Source organism: Lissotriton vulgaris, chromosome 12, assembly GCF_964263255.1.
Source record: "Lissotriton vulgaris chromosome 12, aLisVul1.2, whole genome shotgun sequence".
NCBI classification, from domain to species: domain Eukaryota; kingdom Metazoa; phylum Chordata; class Amphibia; order Caudata; family Salamandridae; genus Lissotriton; species Lissotriton vulgaris.
In genome coordinates, this window is record NC_141700.1 from 676,886,222 (window position 1) to 676,900,533 (window position 14,312).

Below are 14,312 nucleotides of genomic sequence, written 5' to 3' on the forward strand. Positions count from 1 at the left end.
CCCATTAATAACAAAATGGCCTCCCAGTTATCCAATCGCTACATGATTTCTCAGTTCCATACAATGTGTAACCGGGAGCTTTGATGAGTGTACAATGTGAGGCCTTCTGTTTGTTTTTGTTACATTATCCTATTGGTTGTATTTATGGTTCGAGTCCCACCGCTCTGGCGCAGGAGAGGCGACATGTCGGTCTCTAACCCCCCCCCCCCCTTGCCTTGTGCAAACACGTGTGGGGCCGTGCATTGTAATCTCGGTGGTAACGCGCACATTCGCGCCACCACTTCCCTATCAGTGCGCCCTCTCGCCGCCCTGGGACCGGCCGAGCCTTCTTTGTCCAAGCCAGCTCTTATCTGCCCTCTGCACGTTTCCTGCCCATGCTCAGCCACTTTCTTGAGAGGGTTCACTGACAAGAGTCGGGTGGAGGGGTGGGGGTGTGCGGACAGGTCTCCCTCGAAGTCTGCTGTGTGTGTGAAACCGCCGCCCGTCCCCTCTCTGTGAAAGTGCCCGGCCCGACCTCAGTCTAGGAGCTGCTTCTGATGAAATGTCCCGTACCCTCCCTGCACTGTCCTCTCGTGCCCTCGGACTAGAACCCCCCCCCCCCCCCACACACACACATCCTCCCCCTCAAGTGCATGTAATGCCGCAACTGCTACGACCGGCCTGCGCTCCTTGCCCGGCGGCCATCTTTCTTGCCCTGTGTGTGCCTGGAAGCGATGCCCTAGCAAGTCTAGAGAGGGGGAGGGGCGGCGGTGCTCCCGCCACACCGTGAGGACGACCGTCCTTCAAAAGCATGGCAGCCGGGAGGGAGTCCGCAAACACGGCCTCCCTGGTTCTCCGCCTGCCCTTCCAGGCACCCCTGCACCCTGGGCCTTGCCCTCGGTGCTCTGCGCCGGGCGCCTTTGCCTTCACTTGCATCTTCTGCACGGCTGGCAACACCCACACACCTTCCCGCCCTACCACTGGGCTTGCCAGCATTCTTACTCATGACAATTCCAGCAACAGGTCCGCGGCATCCGTGCCCTCACCCAAGGCCCTCCGAGAGTTCCTGCACGGTGCCACCATGCACCAACCGCTCATTTCCTGCCCCCTGCCTTTTGAGCAATACCATCTCCAGGGCACCCGTTGCCCCAAGACTACAATACCAGTGTATTCGTCTTTTGTGCCTGGCTGCCACCTTGTACAGACCACCCGGGCTCTCCTGCTGTGCGATGGGATCTATAGCACACATGCCACCCCCTGCCCTCTGTGGATGGCATCCGTGCTCCCACTGGCATCGCAACCCCCCCCCCCCCCCTCCACCCCCCCAAAACCTATGCGAGCATGACTTTTATGCGCAGAGCTGATAAATCCGCGCCCAGTGCTCATCCGTGCACAGCAGTCAGGCACTCGGCGGCACCCTCGGGGCCTCGGTTTTACTGCAAGTCACGCTCCACAGACCGCCACTAGTGCTGTTATGTGCCTAGAAGCCATGCTCAGATAGGGTAGTTAGTGGCGGTCTTTGGATGGAGATAGCCGTGCAGTAAAACCGAGGCCCTAAGGGTGCTGGCGAGGGCATGGCTGCCGTCCGAGGAGCATATTTGGGGGGGGGGGGGGGGGTCTCTGTGCTGCTCTCTGCATTGAAGCAGTGAGTCAGGGGCGGTCTGTGGAGCGTGAGGCCCTTAGAGTGCTGGTGAGTGCATGACTGCCGAGCAGCATGTATGTAGTATGTCCTCATTCAAATAATTCAGGAACAAGGTTTCCACATGAATAAGTGAGTTTATTCGTGAATAGGACCCACGACCAGTTGCTGACAGCTACACAGCCAGTCTTCAAATGAGGCAGGCCTACTTAAACATTCTACAGCATGGCATTCTCAACACAGAACATTACTATTTACAACATTCCTTAAAGTAACATACTAATAGAATAGTTTACCACATATTACACAGCATAAGGCGGGGGAGGGAGGGGGGTGTCTATGGGTGCTCCTCTCTGCACGGGCAGTCCTTCACAGACCGCCCTGCTCTGCCCTCTGCAGCTATGTGCACCCCAGCAGCCCCCACACGCCCCTCCCTCCTCACGACGCCGCCCCTGTCAGGCCCATCCGCCAAGCCCTGCAATTAGGCCTCGTCCCTGCTGACATATGGGGCCTCCCTCGCCGGCCCGTCCGGCCCCTTTGTCTCCGGGCCGCACCGCGATTCCCCGCCATTGTCTCCGGCCATTTCAGATGTTAACAAGGGCTGCGTTTGTTTCAAGCACACTGGAGTGAAAGGCCTCTCTGTTTACATTCGGAGGCCACGTTCTGTCTAATCAGTCTCATTGGAACACTTCTGGCGACGCCAGCCCCCCTTGTCAACCAATTACAGCCACGGTGGCCGCAAGTCAGGGGAGATTGCTCAGTGGATAAAGGTGCCTAGTGATGGACCAATCATGTTCCTGTAAATTATGCACCCCGCCGGTTCAACAGCCAATGACACTTCAACGCTTAGAAATTAGCTACAGTGACCAGGAATTGCGACGTAAGAGTTGGCAAATTATCACTTAAGTGTTTTAACTTCATCTAAGGTTGGCCCTTGTAACAGGAACCCCCTTGCCTCAGCACCACAGTTTGTGAATGTCCCTGGCTCAGATGTTGGTCATGAAGAATGAAAAACACACAGAGGCCAATCTTCTGGTGAAGAAGGAAGGCCCCTGAGAATTTAAAGTATTAAAGAGGTAATTTATTTACCTCGAAGATTGCCCACGACCAGGACAGACCGGTCAGCTCGGGAACCCAACTGCAGCTGAAAGAAGTCACCTTTGAGACCCCGATCACCCATCCATTCCAGAAAAGGTACAGAAGGCATAAGTAAACACAGACGCAAGCGTACCTCTGACAATGTGTAATAATAAATACACTACAACACCCCCCACAAAGAACTATATATATATGTATTTGTAAGGTGCACGTTCACCCCTAAAGGGGCATCTTGGCGCTGAATAACAGATGTTTGTTGTTACCCAACTCAATGGTACTCATTTTATCGACCTCAGATGGATGAAAAGCTGAGTGGACCCGTCGGGATTTGAACCTGTGACCATGAGGTCAAACACAAGCCCCTGCAGTAGACACATTAGTCCACTGAGCCACCAGACCCGGCCTAATCACACGAGTAGTGCAATGAACAGGATTGACCACAGTGGTGTCACTTATCTTTACCCACTGCCACACTAGATCCTTGCTTAAGATCTGCACTAATGCGTGTTTCCCGAACACTTTCACTTACTGTTGTGTCCAGCCAATTGCCTAATCTACACCTGACTCACCAATGTTTCTTTGATTGAGACAGCTTACTGGGTGGTGAGCATGAACAACTGTCTTCTGTTCCACCATCCCACAACTCCGCCCCTTAACTGGCTTTCACCACTTGAACCGACAATGAACATCTGGACTCACCTTTCTTCACCATAACTGCTTATCTAAACCCAATCACTGGTTCTAACAAGTACCTCTTTCATATTGTGCTTTTGAGCAAAATATTTCTTCACTGCTGACTGTTTTCCAGCCACGTTGAACATTTATTCATCACAATTTCAAACATTCTTGTTCATGCCTTTGTTCCACTTACTTTCCAGCCAACCAGATGGTGCAACATTGTAACTCCACACTTAGGCCTTCAAAACCCTAGCTACACCCGCTCCTGAAGTGACTGAAGTTTGTATACCTCCCTTCAAAGCTTGGTTGGCCCTTTCCACCAGACCCTTAAATGAAGCGGAGTACAAGGAAACTATCAGGTGTTTGATATGCTTTTTGGGAAATGCACACGTGGGCCATCATCTGTCACAATTTCCTTTGGAGACCCTTCCAGACTGAAAATATTTTCTGAAAAATTCACAGCAGCAACAATGCTAATGGAATCCAGAAAGGCATAACATATCCGTTTCGAAAATTGAGTTAAAAGCAGACTACACCAACAGTAGGAAAAGGCAGCCGGATAAATGCTGAAGGAGGAAACACCAAGTCAGTCCTGCCGGTGGGCAAGAGTGTGGGGTGGGCCTCCGCTCCTCGCCAATATGTGAAGAAAGAAGGCACCAGAGGATTTAGAGTAATAAAGGAGGTAATTTATTATCCTTGAAGATTGCCCAAGACCTGGACAGATCGGTCAGCTCGAGAAATCAATTGCAACCGAGAGAAGTCACAGTTGAGTCCCCGATCATCGATCCATCCCAGAACTGGAACGCCAGGCATAAGTAAACACGGACATGAGTGAGCCACTGACAATGTGTAATAACAAATACACCACACTACCCCAATCTGTTTGTAAGATGCTCTTAAAAGGGACGCTTGGGAACGGGATGAAGTAGGGTCCTCTTCACCCAGTCCAGCATCCCTAATAAATTGCCAACAATGATCATTCTATGGTGAAGCTCTGTTTGGTGAGGTCTGAGACACTGTGACATCATTCACTTGCAGGTTCCTTTGATGAACGTTATTATCTCTGCACACCTTTTGGATCCCTTGATCTGGGGGGGGAGCTATGCAGGCAGAGTCAGCCACAGAATGTAATCAGATACAAGAACCCACATTTCTTTCTATGGTTTCCTTTACTTGGCCTTCCCCAAGTTGCGAAGCAGCAAATGTGAAGCGGACGAGGAACAAAAAGGCAGGACTATAAGATTATCCTATATTACCCGTGGCCGCCTATTCGTCTCATAAAATTGATGGGATACTGTAAGAAGGAATCACACCAGCCACCATATACCCGTAAATTAGGACAGGTTTATAAATTATTAGGCAATATAAAGCATTGCTTAAACATACTAACAACAGACTCTACACACTGGCCATGGTCACCAAAGTTTAGAAATCTCAAACTAAGCATCTAAAAATCAAGCGTCCTACAACCAACAACTTAAGACGATATTGATCCAGTGCGTTCGACCTGTTTCGACCCTCTGATGACTTTGTACAAGAATCTTTCCCAGGACAGGTATTTTTTCATTCAGAAGACTAGACTCGTGCCATCCAGATGAAGCAAAAAATCCTGGACTGGCTCTGGGCTTATATGATTAGTGGTCCACACACTGTGCCAAATGTGTACATGCCCACTACAGAGAAGCACATTTGCACAGAAAGCATGTTCAGGAACCTCTATATATTTCGCACCATGGTACACTAGTTTGCATACCAACTCATGGCCCAGCAGATTTACAACGTGTAATGTTTGGAGCTTTGTTGGCCAAGTGAAAGTTTGCATAAAGCAGGTAACATATGCAAACACAGGCTGCAGGAGAATTGTGAGCAAGCTGCTTGTGCGTAGTCCATGAAGGGATATACTGCTACTGAACAAGTTCTCGCCCCTGTACTAAATAAGCCCAAACGCCGACTCGTTTTAATACTTAATTTGAGGATTGGCACAGAAAACAAAGTTTTTACTCACCGACTTGAGATACAGAGCTCTAGGTATAAACAATATGGGTGTCGTAACGAGACAGGATTTGCCAAAGGCGAGGCCATATGACATTGTTCATCTCACAGGCATTAACAAAGGTGCACAGAGAGGTGCCCCACAGAGGGGGGCACCCTACTTTACTTTCACAGAGGCAAGCAGACACAACTGCTCAGATCACCCAATGTACAAGCAACCTTGCAGAGAAGTCTGGCCTTCCACCTTGTACTGCTGATGGTGGCGACGGACACCTCACTTGAAACTCCTTGCACTAAAGGGTCTACCAATGTGAGGCGTCCTTCAAATCCACAAGCATACAAGAACTCCTCTCTTCCGCCAAGCCTCTGGCACACCAGTTCACCCCTCTCTCTCTCTCTTCATACCAACAAAGTCCAACTTGGCCATTCTTCAAATGCTCACCACATTTCTTATTTAATACAAAGACAGTATTGTACCACATAGCCAATGAAACCCAACATTATTACAATTTGGAGAACCTGAGCAAAGATCAAGTAGACAGCAACAAAAAAAAAAAACCACAATATTTGCCAATATTCGAAAGCAGAATGGCAAAATGATACTTTTACGCAAAACACAATCACAATAACCTCTGACCAGTCCCTGAAAAAGCACATAACAGAAATTCAGCGCCCGCTGTGCCATACACCAAGAACAAATCCAAGCCTGGTATCTCTGCCCTATCTGAATGAATCAAGCCTCATTCATATTTGGCAGTATTTGGGGTCAGGTCGAGCTTACTTTTATTGCCATGGTTCCTATAGTAATGCACCCTCAAGGAGTAAATTCCACATTTTAAGCTCCACACTGTATATTAGCCAAAAAGAAATACATCTACGAATTGTTGTATTTTGAACACTGATAATTGATCCAACCTCGGGCTGCTGTATCATCTTTTGATTATGTAAAGTGCCTGTTGTCAATTGAGCTTTAGAAGAAACTAAGTGCCTGTCTTTCTCAAGAACGTTGGGTCTTCTCATCAACCTTACCCTAAAACAGGACACCACTTCATTCCCAAGTTGTTTTCATTCTGAAACCTCAACTTTTAGAGTTATTGTGAGAAGTGTGTGTGTGTGCGGTAAAGGGGAGATACAAGTTTGTCTTTCACATTCGTCATAATTTTCAGCTCTTTCTTGTCAAATGGTCCAAACTAACAGCCAAAGCTATGGTAACAAGAAATGGCGAGTACTGATGGAAGCAATGAGTACAAATGTCTTCTATAAGGCAAATAATTTTTTTAAAGGGCTGCTAACCGATGCATGAATGAGAAACAATTAAATGTGGGATCACGTGTGCTTGGTAGAGGCTAAATAGACCCCCATGCTTTCCAATGGGAGCAGAAGGCTACACTTAAAACAGCTAATAGAAACTATAGTGAGACTAAAGGGGGCTCATCCAACATGTGAGTGACACTGTCTCAAGCCAATGGCAGAAGATTACGAAGTAAAAGAAGCCAATGGCTAAAGAAGGCAGACTCAAAATTCCTTCGAATATGTACAGATTGCAATACATTAGCCATTACACATTAAATCTAAAACCTGCAGTTAAAACACATACAGCACTCAACTTTGGAGCAGGGCTCAGCTGTGCACATGTTCAACATAAAACTAAAACTCTGATAAAATGTGTCCTTTAAAATTTGACAGACACGTCAATAAAACACTCAAACAGGTGTCCTCCCCAAAGTGGTAGCGAGCCATTTTCAGCAATGGTGCAGTGACAGGCAGGCCTTTAAGTTGTCAAATCTTTATTCGAATATGTTTCCCAATAGATTCTATTCGGCCCACCCAGCCTTCCTCCTCCAAACCATCAAACAAACTACGCTTCTTGGCTGCAGTAAGATTTAAGTCAGAGAGGCGTAACACAAACGTGGAATAAATGTATAGGAATGGTAAAACACCACTTTTCACTTTAAAGTCCTGTGTGTTCTTTATTACGTGGCGGGGCACAAGGAAAGAAACTGCTACTAAAAAACACTGCCTAAGCAGAGTTTGAAATGTATTATTTAATGTGTAGCTGTGGGAAAATGGAGACGATGCTCAGAGGCTTTGGGATATCACAGACCATCATTGGTGTTTTACTCCCTCTAGCTGTTCTCAGATAAAGGGATATCTTAAGGATTTTGGGGGCCCTGGGGCAAACATAGTTTGGGAGCCCCTGTTGGGAACAACTCTGATTTTATGACCCAATGTCAGCTCTTTTGTGGCCACTGACAGCGCACAGACGCATTGGTGCAAATTTCAAATGTGTTTACATCTAATTTCCAGGCATAGTGATGTGTCTTTTCAATATTGTAACCGAGCAGCAGGACAACGATATTATTGCAAATAATCTCTGTGACACCTTCCTATTTGTCCCATGTGAAGTGCAGGTTTGCCGTAAAAGACATTTTTTATGGACGTTGCACAAAACAGCAACAGTATTTCTATGCAAAGTGTCTGTAGTAGACTCTCACACATCACCCACACTGAAAATAAATGAAGGGAAACGGTATTTAACCCGTTCGCTGCTGCCGTCGCGCGAGCTACCTCCCTGGTGCTGCGCACGTCCAACGGCCGACGCGCTGCACCCATTTCTTCGAACGTTCAGCACTGGCGCTGAACGTTCGAAGCAGGAAACGGGGTTAAAACAATTTGTTGAAGAATTACTCAAAGTCATCAGGGCAAGATGCAGAACAGTGCTTGTTCTCTCAGCGGGCCCTTCTTAAGGGTTGGGGACCTGGGCAAGCGCCCACTGTGCCCATTCCTTAACACGTTTCTGCTCAGACAGCTGCTGAAGCATTACAGTTAAGTCCTGGGGTTGCTCTCCCTTGGAGCTGGTGTCAGCGGCCAGGCGCTGTATTCTATGAAAGGCTACTGGAATCCAGCAGCAGAGGTGGGCCAAACTATGTGGAAGGGCGACTATAAAATGCACCAAAATTACTAAGTGTGGCATAATGTGGCACATTTTGTGATAGTATCACGTCACTATTTTGTCCTTTTTATTCATGATAAACACTGCGTGGGCAAAGATTTCACCTCATTATTACTGATTTAACACCTAAACATACCCATAAGCAATGGAAAGGAGACTAATCAGCCTTTGTTAAGTGCCTTCCACGGTGCGGCAACACAAGTTGCTGTGATTTTAGTAACTTTTGATCCATTTGAGCTAGAAACCATTTTTTTAAATTAAAATCTGCAGATTATGCACCAGACAGTGGATTAAGCGGCACATACATCAATGTGCAGAAAACACTAAAGAATCTCATAATTCCAGTGACCCTATAGGCCAAATTGGGCACTACACTCCTGCATGCCTATTCAGGGACCGTGATGAACTCCATAAGCTCCAGCAACCCTCCACTTGCTCAACGATACTGCTGTGCATAGAAAATGGGGTGGATGGGTGCTTGTTGACCATAGGCCAGAGAACTTTTCATCTGGAACTGTTCCCTAGTATGTGTTACAACTGGACGAGGGACACCTTAAAGTTCCTTTAGGTCTCACCGCACCATGGACAGCCCCACCGGTCTCCTGTTGAAGACCAGCACTGAGAAGCGCGTAAGATTCATGGGGGTGGTGCAATAGTCAGTGCACAGCACATCTGTTTGTTTCACATCCCTATGTGACAAGACTATTTCACCTGGCTCTATAAATGGACCTCAACCCACATTATGGAATGTAAACTATAGGCTTTTACTAAGTTACAGACCCTACTATTTCTAAAATGCATCACATCATCTCCCCAAGGGGGTAATCACCCCTAAACTACACCATGTGCCTCCACTATCCTACACAAAGGTACACTACACAACTATTCTGGAAAGTGGAACCCCACTACCATGAGGCATGCTACCCAGGCCTCTGATGTCAGTCAGATGGGTGGCTTGGTGTAGTTAAGTCATGGATTGATGCAGTGTTGGAAAAGGTAAACAAGGCACGACTGGCGTGGTCGGAGTCTGCGTAAAAGGGTAGGGTGAAGGTAATCTACTCCAAATGGAATTGGCTCCCAGTGAGATGTTTCAAATAATCAACTATCGAGCCAACTGTGTATTTGCCTAAAAAGCGGGGATCTGGATGTGAACCAGGGACTACTGCATGACCAAGCGTAGAGGTCAATTTAGTGAAAATCGGCTTATTTCGTTGAAAGAAATCTGCCTTTTTATAGAAACACTACCCACAATTAGATGTCATGTTATTCATGATGTTTACAGCCATTCCCTCGATGCCTCTTTTTATCACATACTCATTATAGCCGGCAACCATAATAGCCTTTTCAGTCTCCAAAAATATGACTTCTCTCCATAAAGTCATCAGCTTTCAAACCCTTGTGCTCTTCAGTTTGACATCAGTTCCCCTTCCACCATCAATCTAGGCCAAGCTCAATATCTTAGTGCTCAAGTAGATGTGTCGGCCTCAACAGCCCTACTTGTCATGCAGTTCTTCCTAACCTCTCCCAAACCGGACCTCTATGCTACGGTAACCTTCACCCCTTTCCTTACTGTTCCCAATGTTGCGCACAACCTCACTGTTGCACCATCCACATATCTTGCAACACTTCAGTGGAATACCCCCTACTGGACTGTAGGTCCTTTGACTCCCTAGCCACATCAATGCTCCCTCTTAAAATGCAACCACTTACCTGACAGTCACACCTTTTCTGATACGGACTACTAGATTCTGCTGCATTAGAGCCACCCTTCCTACTCCACCTAGCCTCCAACTCTGCCCTTTTAGATACACGTATTTCGCATATGTCTGACGTTAAAACGCGAACTTTTACAACGCATACCATTACCACGCAATTTTTACAACGCAATACCTTTACAACGCATAGTGCTTTGGGTACTGGATAGTGAATAGTTTAATTTACTATTCCAACTCCAGTCCCCGTGGACACTAGGGAAGGTTATTGGATAGTAAATTAACCTATTCACTAGCCATTCCCTAAGTCAGTTCGCCCCAAAGCGCTATGCGTTGTAATAGATGCGTGGTAATGGTATTGCGTGCTAAAAGATGCGTTGTAACAGTTGTATACCGTATTTCGCTTAACATGCATGATACTGACACAAACAGTGCACCTCAACACTCTGGAACCCTCTACCACTTGCTACAAAGAAAGCCCCCACCCTCTACACTTCATGAAGGAAAACAATCCACAGTGGCTTGACACCGAACGATAAAGCAACCGCGAATAACTATTACATAAAAGCTGTGCTATGAATCCCTAGGTATATAACTCACTATAATTATTCACCTTCCTATTATATTACCAATATACATATTTGTCCTCTGGACTATTTTCAAATAACTCTGTACACATGTAAGTTTTTTCAGTCTTTATCCATTTGTGTGTTTCCTTAATGATTTACACCACTTAGACAAAGAAGACCTGCTCTGAGCTTCATCAAAACTGGTAAATAAATAAGTGTTATCTTATTCACTGCACTCACTCGGCTCCGACAACCTCAACTGCATGGCCTTATGCAACCACCTTTCTGATTTTATTACATACCACTCAGTGGTGTCGGAAGGGGGTGCGGGCCGCCCTGGGTGTCATCACTGAGGGGGGTGACAAAATGGCAAAAATATGTGTTGTGAACACATTTGTTTGCCATTTTGTCAAGCTGGGGGTGATACGAAATTTTCCGCACCGGATACCACCTGACCATGCAATGCCAATGAGACCACTGGTTTCATACCTACAGGACTTTGTCACTAAATAGAAAGTTTTATTTAAAAGTGCTATTGCACAGCGAATAGAGATTAAGATTTGTAGCTATGAGCACCAGAGGTGGTGGGGAAAGAGGGCCACACGGCTTAGAGGTTTTTTTTAGACGCACGTAAGACAGTGTTGTCTAAAAGATCTGACTCAAGCACACATTCACAATATTTTTGGGAGATAATGTAAACCTCTCAGATCACGTTTTTCCTACTAAGAATAATTATAACCTATTTCAGGTCCCAACTGCAAACGCTTTCATGGAGATGGAAAAACTACTACAGATATTTATTACAGAACCACCCAGTAACCAATATCAATTTCTCTCCAATGTCTCACATCAGAGAGTCCTCCTCTCTGCTTGAACTCTGCAAGAAGCTGGAGATGTGGCATAGTGCCAGCCTACCCTTGTGAGAGATAGTGTGCTTTATAAATACACTTAACAAAACCTTGCATCACAGTATGCAACCACATCCACTATTAACATGCACTGACTCACCCTTTGTATGACGCTCTAGCACTTTGTTGTTGATCAAGGCACTTTTACAACTCTAAGTTTTCAATTGGTCACTTTTGTACTGTTATTTGGTTGCACATGGGCGTATTATATGCTTTGCGCTCATTAACGTGGCAGTTAAGGTAGATGCAGAGATGGATCTTTGGACAGTGTTCAGTGTGTGTCTAGGAGGGTTAACGGACTTTCCCCATGTGAGTACAGTTGGGTTGTCCGCTGCATGTACTGTGAAGTATGCATTCGAGATACGCACAGATAGGTAGGTTCTAGCTATGGTGCAGTGCGAGGTAGAGCTATGCTGAAGGAAACTTTATTGAAAGAGTTCTAAGATTCAAGCTGACATGGTGAAGATATGGCTGTAAGAATGTTGTCAGATATACAGCTTTGCTGCAGTTGGTTCTGTTTAACCTGTTATTGACAAAGATGAATTACGGCGAAACCAGAAAGGTGTTTTAGAGGGTGCAGGGTGGGCGAAAAGTAATCTTGAGGGCTTATTCATAGCAGGATTGTCCGCTGCTAGGGAACAAGTCAAGCAGCACATGTTTCAGAAATATTAGTGTAAAACTCGTAATGTAGGGAAACAAATAGAACACACTGCTTGGGTTTAAAACAACAGTCATGGTGCTAGCCTAAAGTACTGGCTATCCACATATTCGCTAATAATACCCAACAATCGTGAACCAGTCCTCTGTGTACTTGAAAATGAAGATGCAGTTACGTAGGTTCTAATCTCTGCCATTCTGTGGTACAGTGGGTAAATACCTTCCCTAAAGAGAGAAAGAGTGCGCTCCTGGAAAAGGGTTTGTTACAGTGATACGAGGCACACAGGAGGAAGGCCTGTGTGCACACCTTACGTTGGGAGGAACAGCAGCCAGGTGTTCCAGACAGTAAACAGGCGGAGTCCGGGCACCTGCCCCGTGCAAGCTGTTCTTCATTCTTGGAGGATTGCCCTGTGGCCACATCTGAAGGCTGCAGTGATGGGTTAAGCGCCCCATCTCACTTTAATCTCTTGTCACATCACACTATTTCACATGGGTGGTGAGCAAATGCCCTATTTTCATCATCATCCTAAAATGTTTTGTGCTGATCTATTAAAACACCCCTTCCCCTATGGAACACTGCTCTGGGCAGACTGCCAGGTACCATTCATTGCTGAGTGATGACTGACTCACCTGGGCTGAACAGCGTGATTTCAAGAAGTGAACTTATTCTTGGGAGAAGGAGGGTCCCAACCTCCCTCTGCACACTTGATGAGGACTCCAAACTTCACATGTCCTCCTCCACCATTGTAGTTGAGGAAGAGGCAGTCACTGTAAATTTGCCTCCACCTCCTGGGAGTCTCACTTTCAGAGCATGTATGTGACATGCAGCCTTTAAGAAGGGTGATGCACACTCTTTCACATATTCCATAGGGTGAGAGCTACAGTCACATACACCAGAAGTGGTGGGATCCACTGCTACCTACATCTGCTGGAAGCAGGTTTTACTTCAACCTCTATACTGGGGCACGGGTTTGGCCATCTGTAGTGCAGGAATAGTTGCACACACAATGGAGGGAAATAAGTGAAACACTGCACACTACATACCACCCAACCATAAGTTATGAGGCCCATGTACTCAATCAATATCACCCTTGTTACGTCACCTGTGGAGAGGCCTACATTCACACCCAGATTGGGTGGGGGGGGGGCACTTTTACATCATTTCTCAGAAGGAGGGAGAGGGGGCGCCTACTTCTACATGGATCATATGGAGGGTCTCTATTTACTAACGTAGTAGGATAATTACAAGATCAAATATTTGTATTGGGGATGGGGCGTTTATCCTGCTTTGGCAAACACTCGTGGGAGGCTCTGCGTTCATGTAAATCACTAGGGAGGACTTTTCTTGTAAATACACCCTCGAAGCACAGGGACGACATACATCCTGATAAGGAGTATGTTGCATTTCATACCTCGCATGGACACTACTTACACCGAAATACAAGCTCTGTACATCTCTTTCTACATACTTCCTCTAGAGGGGGCTTCGTCTGAATAGGAATGGGCGGAGTAAACATTGGTTGGGGAGCGCGAGCACAACTTTTAACGTACATTTTCTGTTCCTCTCTGCAAATACATGTGGCCCGGATTCTCCGCTGTGTCATAGGGAGGCGTACAACTCCCTTAAAGCGGAAATGGGTGCAGATCACAGGGGGTTGCTCGGTTTCCGCAGGGAGGTCAGGGTGCTCCTCCGAGGACTCTCCTTTAAAGAAAGCAATTCCTGGACCGTCGGTCCTGAACAGAGCTACCCTTTGTTTTGCTGGATGCTGCACACAAACACACCCTAATATCAATAAGACCCCCTCGCTCCCCCCAATCTGCTCGGCGCCCTCACCTGGCTTGGCTCCCCAGCTCCTCGCCGCTCTCCTCCGCCTCCTCCTCCACAAAGCTCCAGACGGAGCGCCGCCAGCCGCCTCCCCAGAGCCCCGCCCCCAGGAATCCGCCGCCTTCCATTGGCCGAACAGAACAAACACCTGCTCGCAGGCCACGCCCTCTCGCGGAAATCGCACCTCCAAACACAGGAAACCGCGCCCCCCAACGCCCGAGAGCCACGCCTTCCTGAGAAAAAGCACAACCCAGCCACTGAGGGCGGGGCCTCGTCGTCTGGGAGCCACGCCCCCAGCCAAT

General features: G+C 47.0%; 1 protein-coding gene across 14 annotated transcripts in view; it reads right to left on the bottom strand.

The window, feature by feature from the left end:
- The window catches only part of GSE1 (Gse1 coiled-coil protein), a 1,074,384-nt gene that overhangs the window by 151,816 nt on the left and 908,256 nt on the right, over positions 1 to 14,312 (bottom strand). For 4 of the 14 annotated variants that reach the window (XM_086945876.1, XM_086945874.1, XM_086945873.1 and 1 more), the window contains exon 1: positions 14,020 to 14,115. The exons of the other annotated variants lie outside the window; for them this stretch is intronic. The gene's annotated coding sequence lies outside the window, so the exon portion shown is untranslated. Of the gene's footprint in view, positions 1 to 14,019; positions 14,116 to 14,312 lie in introns of those variants that run through there. 14 annotated transcript variants of the gene reach the window in all.